Below are 11,611 nucleotides of genomic sequence, written 5' to 3'. Positions count from 1 at the left end.
GGCCCCTCATTCCCGGGTAGATATCACCACCCTCTAAGAACCTTGTCTTAGGTTCTTGCCACAGCCTCCTTGTAGCTCCCTCCCTCAAATCTCTCCCTGGCTTGATTCATTCTTCAAGTTGTAGCCAGAGTAATCTTGAACCACAAATCTTGGGTCTAGCCCTTGCTTAAATCCCTCAATGGCACACCACAACCGTCAAGAAGAATCTAAAATTCTAAGGCTGATGTTCCAGGCCTTCTCATTATATCCTTTGCATTCCATGCTTTAGCAACATTCTCCATTCCAGCAAGAAAGGGCTTCTTCCACACGCTCAGCTGCTCCTCGGCTCTAGGCCCCTGCTTTGTCCTTGAAAATGTGCTCTCTCCCTATCTTTACCTGGTGGACTTCTATTAATTCATCGAGGCTCAATCTGGTCAGTGATCTCACAGGACTCTTTCTCTGACCTGCACTTATCATAATGTATGACAACCATCTCCTTATATATTGTCTTTTACCACTAGACTGAGTTTCATGGGGACAACCAAGGTGTCATCTTCATCTCCATATCTCTAGTACCTACCATGGTGTCCTGAAAATAATGGTCACTCAGTAAATACTCGTTTAAATAAATGAATGAGTGAATGATTAGTTATAAAGTAATAGGATGTATTAAGTGCCAAATGAGTAGTTCAGACAATAAGTGTAAGAGAAAGGAGGAAGTGGTCACTTCCAGTTGGGATAGCCCCAGAAGCTTCAAAGATAAGAAGAAATTTATGCCGGGCACTGCAGGATGAGATAACACATGTGAAAAATGCTGGCCCAGTGCCGACCCACAGTCAGTGTTGAATAAAGGTGAAATGAATCTGTTGTGGCTAGGTGGAAAGAAGTGGAGGGGACATTCCATTGGAGCAGGTGGTGAGGGCAAAGGTTTCGAGGTGGAAAAACACAAGGCAGGTTCAGAGAACAAACAAGAGACCTGTTTGATTAGAGCGAAGGATTTGAAGCAGAGGAGATAAGTAGGTTGGAAGTGTAGGTGTGGGGCAAGCAGTGGACAGTGCAGAGATTTCTCATACTTTTGTCCAGAGCGGTCATTATACAAGAGCCACAGTGCTGTCTACACCTGTCTTTTCCATTGGGGGGTGTAAATTTGAACTTACAGGAACCTTTGAACAATGCAAACAAAACACTCAAACACTCAGGGTCATGAGATAGGGGCCAAGTGGGCGAGGTGCAGGTTTAGGTAATCATTTGGTGTCTGTAGTGAGAACAATAGGCCATAATAACTTTGACCAGTTTTCATTTTTCTCTGACTCTCTAGTTTTGCCTGAATCAGAGAACAGCTGAATTGACCTAGGAAAATTTACTTTAAGCAGGAAATGCAATAGGGAGGGGAATGGGACATCCTAAAATCATTCCTGGAGAGGAAGCAGTCAGTGCCGGTCAGGCTGAGGAGAATGGGGCCCACTTGTTGCACCTGGCTCCTGGCCTGCTCTTGAGAACAGCCTACCTATAAGATGCTTGACAGCACAGGATAGCAACAGATTGACATGTGTCATGGTGGCCACCACTGGCTGTTTGGAGCCAACACTAATAGTATATACTGTGTTTGGGGAAGGAAAGCAAAGAATGTAGTTGGGCAACACACAGGAGAGCTCTGTCCTCTCACCAACCCCACCTGTATCCTGTGTGACTCAAAAGAGATAGCATGCTGCTGCGAAAAAGAGATTGAGAGGAAAGATCTGAGCCAAGAGCTAGTCCACATCTCTGCTATATACCAGCTGTGTGGACTTTACAAGCCACTGAAACTCTCTAAGACGTGGTCTTCTTTCTTTTCTATTCTAATGAGAGAGGTAGGTTAAGAGTTCCTTCCAGATCTCAAGTTCTGTGACTTGCCCATGCTTTGGCTAAAAAGCAGAACCGATAAGATGTGTATATATAGAGAAATAGATTTATTATAAGGACTTGGCGATTTTGGAAGCTGGCAAGTCCAATATTCACAGGGTGGCTTGGCAGGCTGGAGATCCAGGGAAGTTAATGCTGCAATTTCAGTCCGAAAGCTGTCCCCTATGGAACAGGGAAGAGCGGATATTGCAGATGAAGTCTGGAGGCAGGCAGGCTCTCTTGCTTGGGAGAGGCCAATCTTTCAACTGATTGGACCTGGCCTAACCACATTAGGGAAGGCAATCTGCTTCACTCAGTGTTCACTGATTTAAATATTAATCTGATCCAAAACCATTCTCATAGAAACAGCCAGAATAATATTTGACCAGATATCTAGATATCCATGGCCCAGCCAAATTGACACATAAAATTAACAATTATACCTGGTTATCCAGCCTTAGATTCCTGTGCCAGTTCCCACTCACCCTTTGCTCTAGCCACAGAAGTACATTCCCCATACTTGCTCTGTATTTTCCATTCTTTATTCTTTTGCTCACATAGTGCCTTCCATCTCAAATATCCTTCCCCATCTACCTCAGTTCCATTTATTGAAATCCTATATTTCTTTCACAAGTAACTCATTTACCACCTCCTCCTGAGAGTGCTGTCACATCCTAGTAAGAAATCTCGCATAATTTACAAAACTTCTGTATGCCTCAGTTTCCTCTTCTGTAAAATAGGGATTATGATTCCTCATATAGTAAAGAGTGGATGAACCAATACATGTAAGATAGTTAGAACAGTTGCTTCACTGTCAAGACCGTTGACTTTTTATCGTTATTCTCTACCTGTCTCCCATTCCCTACTAGACATGAATAAAGAATAATAATAACTGTGGCTGGGTGGCTGGGGATTTCACAGTGATCTTAAAATGCTTTAAGATACATCTACATATAAATTTTACTCTTGTTACTCCCTTTTATTTGTAACTCAATATTCTTAAACTTCTAATGGTTGTAAGAATTACTGCTCAGGGTTGTAAAACAACAATGTCTGCTTTATTAATAGGCATTAAAAGATGTTGAAGAATAATTGTGAACATATGCGATTTTTAACACTGTGTAGAATCTAAACAGTGACTCTGCTTTATGGGATTGATTTTAACCACTAAATCCTTCATCCCTGAGTTATTGATAAAGCCCTGAGTGGGAAGTGGCTAGCAAAATGTTGGATCGAGTCGAGGCTGAGTTGCTCTTAGTTTCCTCACTCTGCCTCTGCTTTCAGTGGTGGTCCACAGTGCTGATGCCTGCTGATGCCTGTTGGCGCCTACACTGAGAGCTCTCGGAAATGCTCTAAGTCCAAACCTTACAGGGCTGGCTTTCTAGCTCAGTTACTAGCTGTTTAGCAGCTGTATTTCAACAGCCTGTAAGCCATTCACTATCGTGGGAAAATGTAAATGAGGGACTCTGAGCCCACAAGGGGCAAATGCCTAATTAAGTGGGTGTCATCCAGGCATGAAGGCCACAGAAATAGAAATGGCCAACTTGAGAAAAAGGAGTACCTGTTATCATGCCTGGATGTCACCTTCGGCAGTGAAACCATGATGGAAAAAATGGCCCGGAGGACCCTTGATGTAGATTGAATCAGAAGGGGAGGAGGGGAGATGAGCACCATCCTTGGAAATGAAAGTGGAGGTTAAAAGCTCCCACACACTGTTATTTACTACATTTAGGGGGATATCAGGAAGTCTGGCCCAGTGGAGATTAAAAACTTTTTAAGAGTTCAGTATCTGTGCTATTTACTCATATTTGCAAAGCATTTCCCTCTGGCTTTGCTGCTGTTGCAAACAGTAGTTAGACCTGTGGACCTGTCTTTAAGTGGAGCCAGGAGAGATAACTAGAGCGGCTGCCTCCCTCCTCATCAGAGTCTAGTGAATAAAGGTCCCTTACGATATCCAGTAGGTGGAGGCAGCCACTCAAAGACCAATTCCGCAACCTTGGGACCTGTTGTAGATCAGCAGAGAGCTTACCTAGCAGGCCAGGGGCTGAGAAGGCCCCAGTTCCAAGAAGTATGAAGTCCCTTGTGAGGCTCTTAAACAGCATCTGTTAAACTTAAAATATCTATCCCCTGGCTCCAAGATCCCATAAAAACTTATTTTTATATACATTTGTGTGATGCCCCTTTTTAGGCTCTAAGATCATGGAAGGCAGGAAACGTCCATGGTTATGTTATCACTCCTAGGTTCTGTCTATCACAGGGTGTTGCCTATAGAGGCCATGCTTTAATTATCTATTGCTATGTAACAAACCACCTCAAAACTTAGTAGTTTGAAACAACAGCGCTGCATTATTTCTCTTAGTTTGGCCATTTGGGCTGTGTTTAGAGGAGTAATTTGCTTCATGTAACATTGACCAGAGGACACTATTTGGGCTGTATTCAGCTGGCCGCTTTGGCTGTTCTGGAAGATCCTAAAAGGCCTCGCTAACACATCTGACACTTAGGTGCTCCTGCATGGCCTCTGTCCATGTAATAGTCTAGCTACAGCTTGTTTGCAGTACGGTGATGGCTCCCAAGAGCAAAAGTAAAAGTGGATATATTACATTTAGATAATTGCATACATCACTTCGACATGTTATCAATCAGAAATGATTAATGAGATATTTTACATACTTAAAAAAATTTTTTTGTATTAAATTTTCAAATTTGGTTTGCATTTTATACCTATAGCACATCTCAATTTGGATCAGCCACATTTTAAGTGCTTAAGAGCCACATGTGACAGAGCTAGACAACTCATTAATTTTCCTTATCTCTGAAGTAAGGATGATAAATAGAATAGGCAAGCAGGCGCCATAATGTGTAATTTTACTGCTATTGTGACTGTAAATGAGAATGAATACACTTAACACTTAGCAAGTAATTTGCATGCAATAAGAGCTTGTTAAATGTTTGTCATAGTCCATCTGGGCTGTTATAACAAAGTACCATAGATTGGTTGGCTTATAAATAACAGAGATTTATTTCTCACAGTTCTGGAGGCAAGAAGTCCAAGATCAAGGAGCCATCAGATTCAGTATCTGGTGAGGGGCCTCTTTCTGGTTCATAGACAGCCAACTTTTCACTATGCCCTAAATAGTGGAAGGGGGTAAGATTGCTCTCTGAGGCCTCTTTTATGTGGGCACAAATCCCATGCAAGAGCCGCTCCCCACATAACCTAATCACCCCAAAGGCTCTACCTCTTAATACCATCACATTGGGGATTAAGTTTCAACATATGAATTGGAGGGGTACATAAACATTTCATTTAATGTTGGTCCCATTTTATCATTTATGGGTATTTTAGGAGTGAAAACCCTCTCAAGCCTGCTCAAGTAAGGATACATGCTCCTTGAGCTAGAGAACATTTATAATCTGCTTTTAGTTGGTGCTCTTTACCAGATTTCTCATTTCTAAAATTTTCTTAAAATTCTGTTTCTCTTTGCTTTCTTCCCCATTGTTTGCCTACTTATGGTTCATCATAGCTTTCCCAGCCTTCCTTGCCATGACATGACCTTTTCATAAACTGAACGACTGATAACTGGTTTGAGTTCTCCATGTTTTCCAGTTCGAACTCCCAAGGCAGGTAATCTCATTGGCCTGGTTCATTTTTTCATGTCAGTTCATGTTTGATTTCACCTGAGAATTGTCTGCCTTGGGTTCAGGTGCCCATCCTTGGTCTAATCAGCTGCGGCTAGGGATGCACCTTCTTATGGTATTCAAAATGGCCACCTAGAAATCAGGGGATGTGGGTGGAATAGTCTTTTTTAGAGGGGGTGTGGACACACAGTCACTGATTGATATCACAATATTCTCTTTCTCTCTGTCACTGGGATTTCCCAGTTGAGCTCATCAGTCTGACTCTGACAGAAGGAAGGTTTCTTCCCTTTACTTGCTACTATCCTTGACCTTTGAGATAGCTCCAATCAACAGTGGAGCACATAATTGAAGTCTGCAGGAACCTTGCTTGCTGAGGAAGTCTGCTTAGGTGCAAGGCAGTGCTCAACCTCCCAGTGGAAGGGGAATGAACATAGTCTTCCTTCTGCAGTTCCAGAGGAAACCATTCTTGGCCTAGACACTTATCACAACAGATTGATGCAAGAGCTTACTTTTCCAACATCCCCATAAATCAGTATTTTTCTAAGTAAGATTTGTGGTATGACTCTCTTGCTTTAGAATTAGCTGGAAACACTCATCAAAAATGCAGATTTTTAGTCCTGACTGCAGACCTATGGATGAGAAACCCAGGGAATGTGGCTTAAGAATCTGCATGCTTATAAGCTCCATAGGTAAATGCAATGCACAGTGAGTTTAAGAAGAATTGCACTAAACCACCCTGTGAACCTCATCTATTTCAGACTGCATTACTCCATTCCCTAGATTTCATGAAAACCCCTTTAGGACACTTGACTTGCAGAATCTAGAATTTTTCTAGAACTTTTCAGGTAGTATTAAGGTCTATTCAAGTATCCTCAGAAGTGGATATAAATATGCATGCAAGTTCTGGCCACCATCTATTCTGACCCAAACCCCTGGATTCAATCGGGGAGCACCCAAACTTTGCCCCTGATTTGACATTTCCCATGGGACAGCAAAGGGGTTTACCTGGCATCTCTTGTGCAATAAATCAGCACAAATCTCAAGGCACCGCCCTGGAGAGAGGGCCTCCTGGCTAGCTGCCTGAGTCACAGCTCAATGGGATAAGCCCAAAGAAGCCTCAGGCGGGTAGAAAGCAGTGCAAGTGGGGCTGCCTCTGCAGAATCACAATGGAGCCAGTGTTTGCCTAAAGGCCAGACAATGACTCTGATTCAAGGGACAGGATGCCAAACTAAAGGGCGCTCTGGGTAAAGGGGAGGACCTGGGCCCCTTTCTTGGCTCAGTCTCTGACTGGAAATGATTCCACTTTTGTCTTTAATCCTATTTGTATTTTTTTTTCCTATATCTTTAGGAGCATAAATAAATGGCCATCCATTTCTTCCAGGGTAATCAATCACACCTTTTTCATATTTAACCCCCAAATTTAGACACTATCTATGCCAGCCTGTCCTTGCAATATATGAGCAAGAGATGTGCATTCTACAGATTCTGGAGCAAATGAAATAATCTCCTTAACAGTGGGTCAGAATTGACATTCAGGCTCTCTCAGCAGTCAACACTGAGCTCTTTCTGCAATGCCTCACTGCAGTGTATCACAGATTCACAGCTCTAGTCACTAGATATTTTAATTTCTACTCTAGGACAGAAACCACCATTTGATTTGTGAGCATTTAATGGATTATGTGCTTCCTACAGAGCCTTTCCTCTAAGCATCTGTCTTTAACAGTGTCTGAGAAGTCTTCGAAGTAGGTCAAATGTACAAATATGGTTCCTATATGGTGCCTGTTTATTCACTGAACAGAAAACCTACTATCTTCTCTTTCCAACCTGGAGCTGGGTGAATTATATTTAAGTTTCTAGCCTCGCCCTAAATATATTTCACTTTAAAAGGATGATTAAAGAAAGAAAATTTAATGCAGGCTATGAAAATCAACTTTAACATAAGGAGAAAAATGGCCCAATATTCTAGAGTAAGATGTAGATTTTTCTCCCTCTGATATAGATGTTTTGCATAAAATCAAATGTTTTTAGAAAGTATTTGACTTGGTTTTCGGTTGCTATTTTTGAAATTCTCCTATGAAATAGGAACAAGGCTTTTGAAAATACAATTGGCCAAATTAGAAGCGACTTCATAGAATTTAAAATGTAGTACACATTGTCATCCTTTCTGGGTAGAGAAAAATAATAAAGTTGACACTGTATTAAAAGTATATTGATGTAAGGATAACTGAAGAAATTCTACTAGAAAACAGAAGAAAAGGTATATAAACGAAAGATAAAGTATAGTTAGCATGAAAAACAGATCCCAGGATCTACCTTATCAATACTGTTGAGGAAAGAAAGCTAAAGCAATAATAAATGAAAATATTCTTGACTTTGCAAACAAAATCAACCACCTAATTGAGTATTTAATATATTTGATCCAAAATAATCAACAGCTATGAAAATATTGGCAATTAAAAATATTCAAAGGAAAAAATTGGCTAATCTTAAAAAAAGAAAGCTATTGACAAAGAGGAAAAATACTGGCCTTTCTTAGGCTTTCTCTTCACAGTAATGAGTGCCAAGAGGTGATGAAGAAATGTCTATAGAAATATGTAGAGATAAGATTATTACCTATAAATTCAGGAAAACTGTTATCTATTTGACATAACAGCAGAAAGATATTCTCAAAAATGCAAGAACTAAGAATGTATGTCTCCTTCACTCCTCCTGAAATTTCACTGAGAATGTTTACCGAATATCATGAAATGAATTCAAAGTAAGAGCTTAGGACAAGTAGGAGGAAAGAACTAGAAATAAATACTGACACCAGTTACACACACACACACACACACACACACACACACACAAAGTTATATATGCGCTTGTATAAAAAAACTGAAACGGATAATTATATTTTAAATTGTTCAGTTAAAATTACTGGAAATGGGGGAAAGTAGATAAAGAAGAACACTTGATTCCTTATTCCATTTAAAGGATAATAAAAAGTTAATGTTTGTTTTTTAATAAACGATCAATATGCTCTTCTGGTTGTCTATTATCAACTTGTTATCATTCTGTATGGCTGCAGAGAAGCCAGGAACTACCTCTCCTAGAATTGCCTTCCTGTGTGGTTCTGGGTTAGATTTTGCTGGGGAGAGATACTCCTGAGAAGACTAAAAGGAAAAGTCATTGTTCTCCTGGGACAGTTATGACTACAAAAGTGGTCAGTCTTGTGATTTTACAGTGGCTTCTCAATGAGTCCCAAGAATCCCATGCTTTAGACCTTCTCACTCAGATCTTGATGGTGGGTTCACTGACCTTCACAGCCCTGTTCTTCCAAAGTTGTGCCAGGCCCTAGTTCCTGTATTAAATATTTCATTCCTGGCTGGAATAATCTAGAGAGTTGCTTTCCTGAATAAATCCTGGCTGATACATTTGAATTTAAAAATTACTTCATAATTTACTCATAGAATTTAAAGCAGAAAGTCTAGTTTCCAAATCGCTGCAGAAGATAAAAGCAAACAAAAATACTATCCATATAGTGAAAGACAAAAAAAAAACTTGAAAGTAAACAAAATGTGAAGCATGAAGCAAGATGACAGGAGTAACACCAGGCATGACAGTTATGTCAACAAATGTCAACACTTTTAAACCCCTTTAAAAATAGGCAAAAACTCACGTTGGAGTAAAAGTAACAAAGCAATCCAAGGACTGCTTACCAGAGATGACTTAATATGATATTAAAGGTTGAAAATAAAAGAATGGGGTAGGGATATATCAGGCAAATGCAAACAAAAAGAAAACAAAAAAGGATTAACGGTAATAAAGATTAAACAGGATAATTCAATTGAAAAGATTTTTATACAACTAGTTCATGAATACCTTCTCATTGTAAAAACTTCAAGCACTACAGAATTAAAGAGAAGTAATTGTAAGCTCTGCTAACATTTTGGTGCTTATCCTTTCCATCATCTAAAAAGTACCATTATTTTCTGTACATCTAAGAAAACACTACCAGTTAAATTACAACATGCCAAAAATCTGTGAGAAACATTCCAATTTCAGACAGTAAAAAATCCCTAAATCTTACAATAGATTTATTTCTAACATATTTTTGTATAATTGACTTATTTTATATAATCTATTCACCTATCTATCTTCTGTGATTTTTTCTCTTCTCCTAATGAAATGACTTGGGAAATTTTTCTATTCCAGGTCATAATTATCTACGCCATCAAAAATGCCACATAAAATTTCATAATTTGAACATATCATCATTTATGTTTTCCTCTGAATGTTAAAATTAATATTTAGGCTTCTGCTTTTTTTTTGCAATGACAAACAATGCTGCAATGACCGCCTTTATACATTCCTGTGGAGCAATGTGTGCACTTCTTTTTTTTTAGAATAGGTAAGTTTGTGGACACATGCTCTTTCAAATATAAGCACCTTTAAAACTTGGGTAGATGCTAGCAAACTGTCTTCCAACAAGACCATACCAATTTACATTCCTATCAATACCTGCTTCCTCATCAAAATGGATGTTGTTATCATTATTTAAATTTTTGCCAGTTTGGTTATTTATTTTTATGTTCACTTTCTTGATTACCAGAGAAGTTGATCACCATATCACATTTATTGTTCATCACAATTTTTCTTCTGTGAATTGCATTTTTATATCCTTTGCTCATTTTTCTATTGGAGATTTTTCTTTCCTTTTCTTATTGATTTTTGGACATCCTTAGGGTTATGGATAATAGTCCACTGATCTCTTACATACCTTGCAATTATTTTCTTCCCTTGTGCTATTTCCATTTTTCACTTCATTTGATGAAGTCAGTCATATGGAATATAGAATATACATAATTCAATATGTCAACCTTTTTCTTCACAGATTTTAGCATTTGTGTCCGGATTAAAAATACTTTTAGATTCCAAATTATTTAAAGTATTCTCTGATATGTTCTCACAATAAGAAAATGTATTAAGTGTTGAAAGAGGTCTTTTTATAAGGCCATAGTCCTATTGGATTAGGGGCCCGCCCTTATGTCTCATCTAACCTTAATTGCCTCCCAAAGACCCTATTTCTACAGACAGTCACATTGGGGGTTAGAGCTTCCATATATGAATTTTGGAAGGGACACAAGTCAGTCTCTAGCATTAGGCTTATTATTGTTATTTCATAGTGTTTGAAGCTACTATGAGCAGAGAAAGAACTGTTTGGCAGTGCAGATTCCAGAGGAGGCATGGGGAAGAGTAAAAGTTGATCTCTGCCTATATCTTATTGAGTCTCGCTTATTCAATAAAGGTTTCATTATGTTTTACTCTCCAAAAAATGGCTACACCAATGTACATTGCCACCAAGAGTGTTCCTGTTTTCCCACAACGTTGCCATCTCTTTCATTTCTAAAATCTTTGCCGCACAGTGAGTGAAAATTTGCAACTTGTCTTTATTTGCATTGTCCTGATGGATAGTGAAGGTGAACATCTTTCATGTTGCTGCTTCATTCAGTTTTTCTCTTTCTGTGTATTACTTGTTTGTATCTTTTCCCATTTCTCCATTGGATTGGTGCCTTTTCCTTTTAATTCGTAGACTTTCTTTATATGTTTGGGATCCATATATCTTCTTCCATCTTGTACTTTATCTTTTCGTACTTTAAAAATGATGTCTTCTGATGTACCGAAGCTTTTCACTTTAATATAGCCATATTTATAACTCTTTTCTTCATGGTAGATCTCATCAAGAAATTCTTCCCCACCCAAGAACATAAAGATATTGTCATATAGTTTCTTTTAATAGATTTAAAGGCTTGTGTTTTACATTTGGGTCTTCAATCCTAGGAATTAAAGTGAAGTAGGAATATAATTTTATTTTTTACCTTTAGAAATCCAGTTGCTCCAACACCATTTATTGACTACTCTGTCCTTTCTGCACTTATTTGCTGTGTCTCCTCTGTTGAATTTTACCAAATCCCTTTCACTTGTGTTTGTTTCCAGGCTCTCTACTCTGTTTCTTCAATATATTGGTCTCTTCCTGCATCTATAGGCAACTTGCTTCATAACAGGGTGTGTGTGTGTGTGTGTGTGTGTGTGTGTGTGTGTGTGTGTGTGTGTGTGTGCGCGCGTGCGCGTG

Source organism: Pteropus vampyrus, unplaced genomic scaffold (assembly GCF_000151845.1).
Source record: "Pteropus vampyrus isolate Shadow unplaced genomic scaffold, Pvam_2.0 Scaffold240, whole genome shotgun sequence".
Lineage (NCBI taxonomy): Eukaryota > Metazoa > Chordata > Mammalia > Chiroptera > Pteropodidae > Pteropus > Pteropus vampyrus.
Note: the sequence above shows the minus strand (reverse complement) of the source record.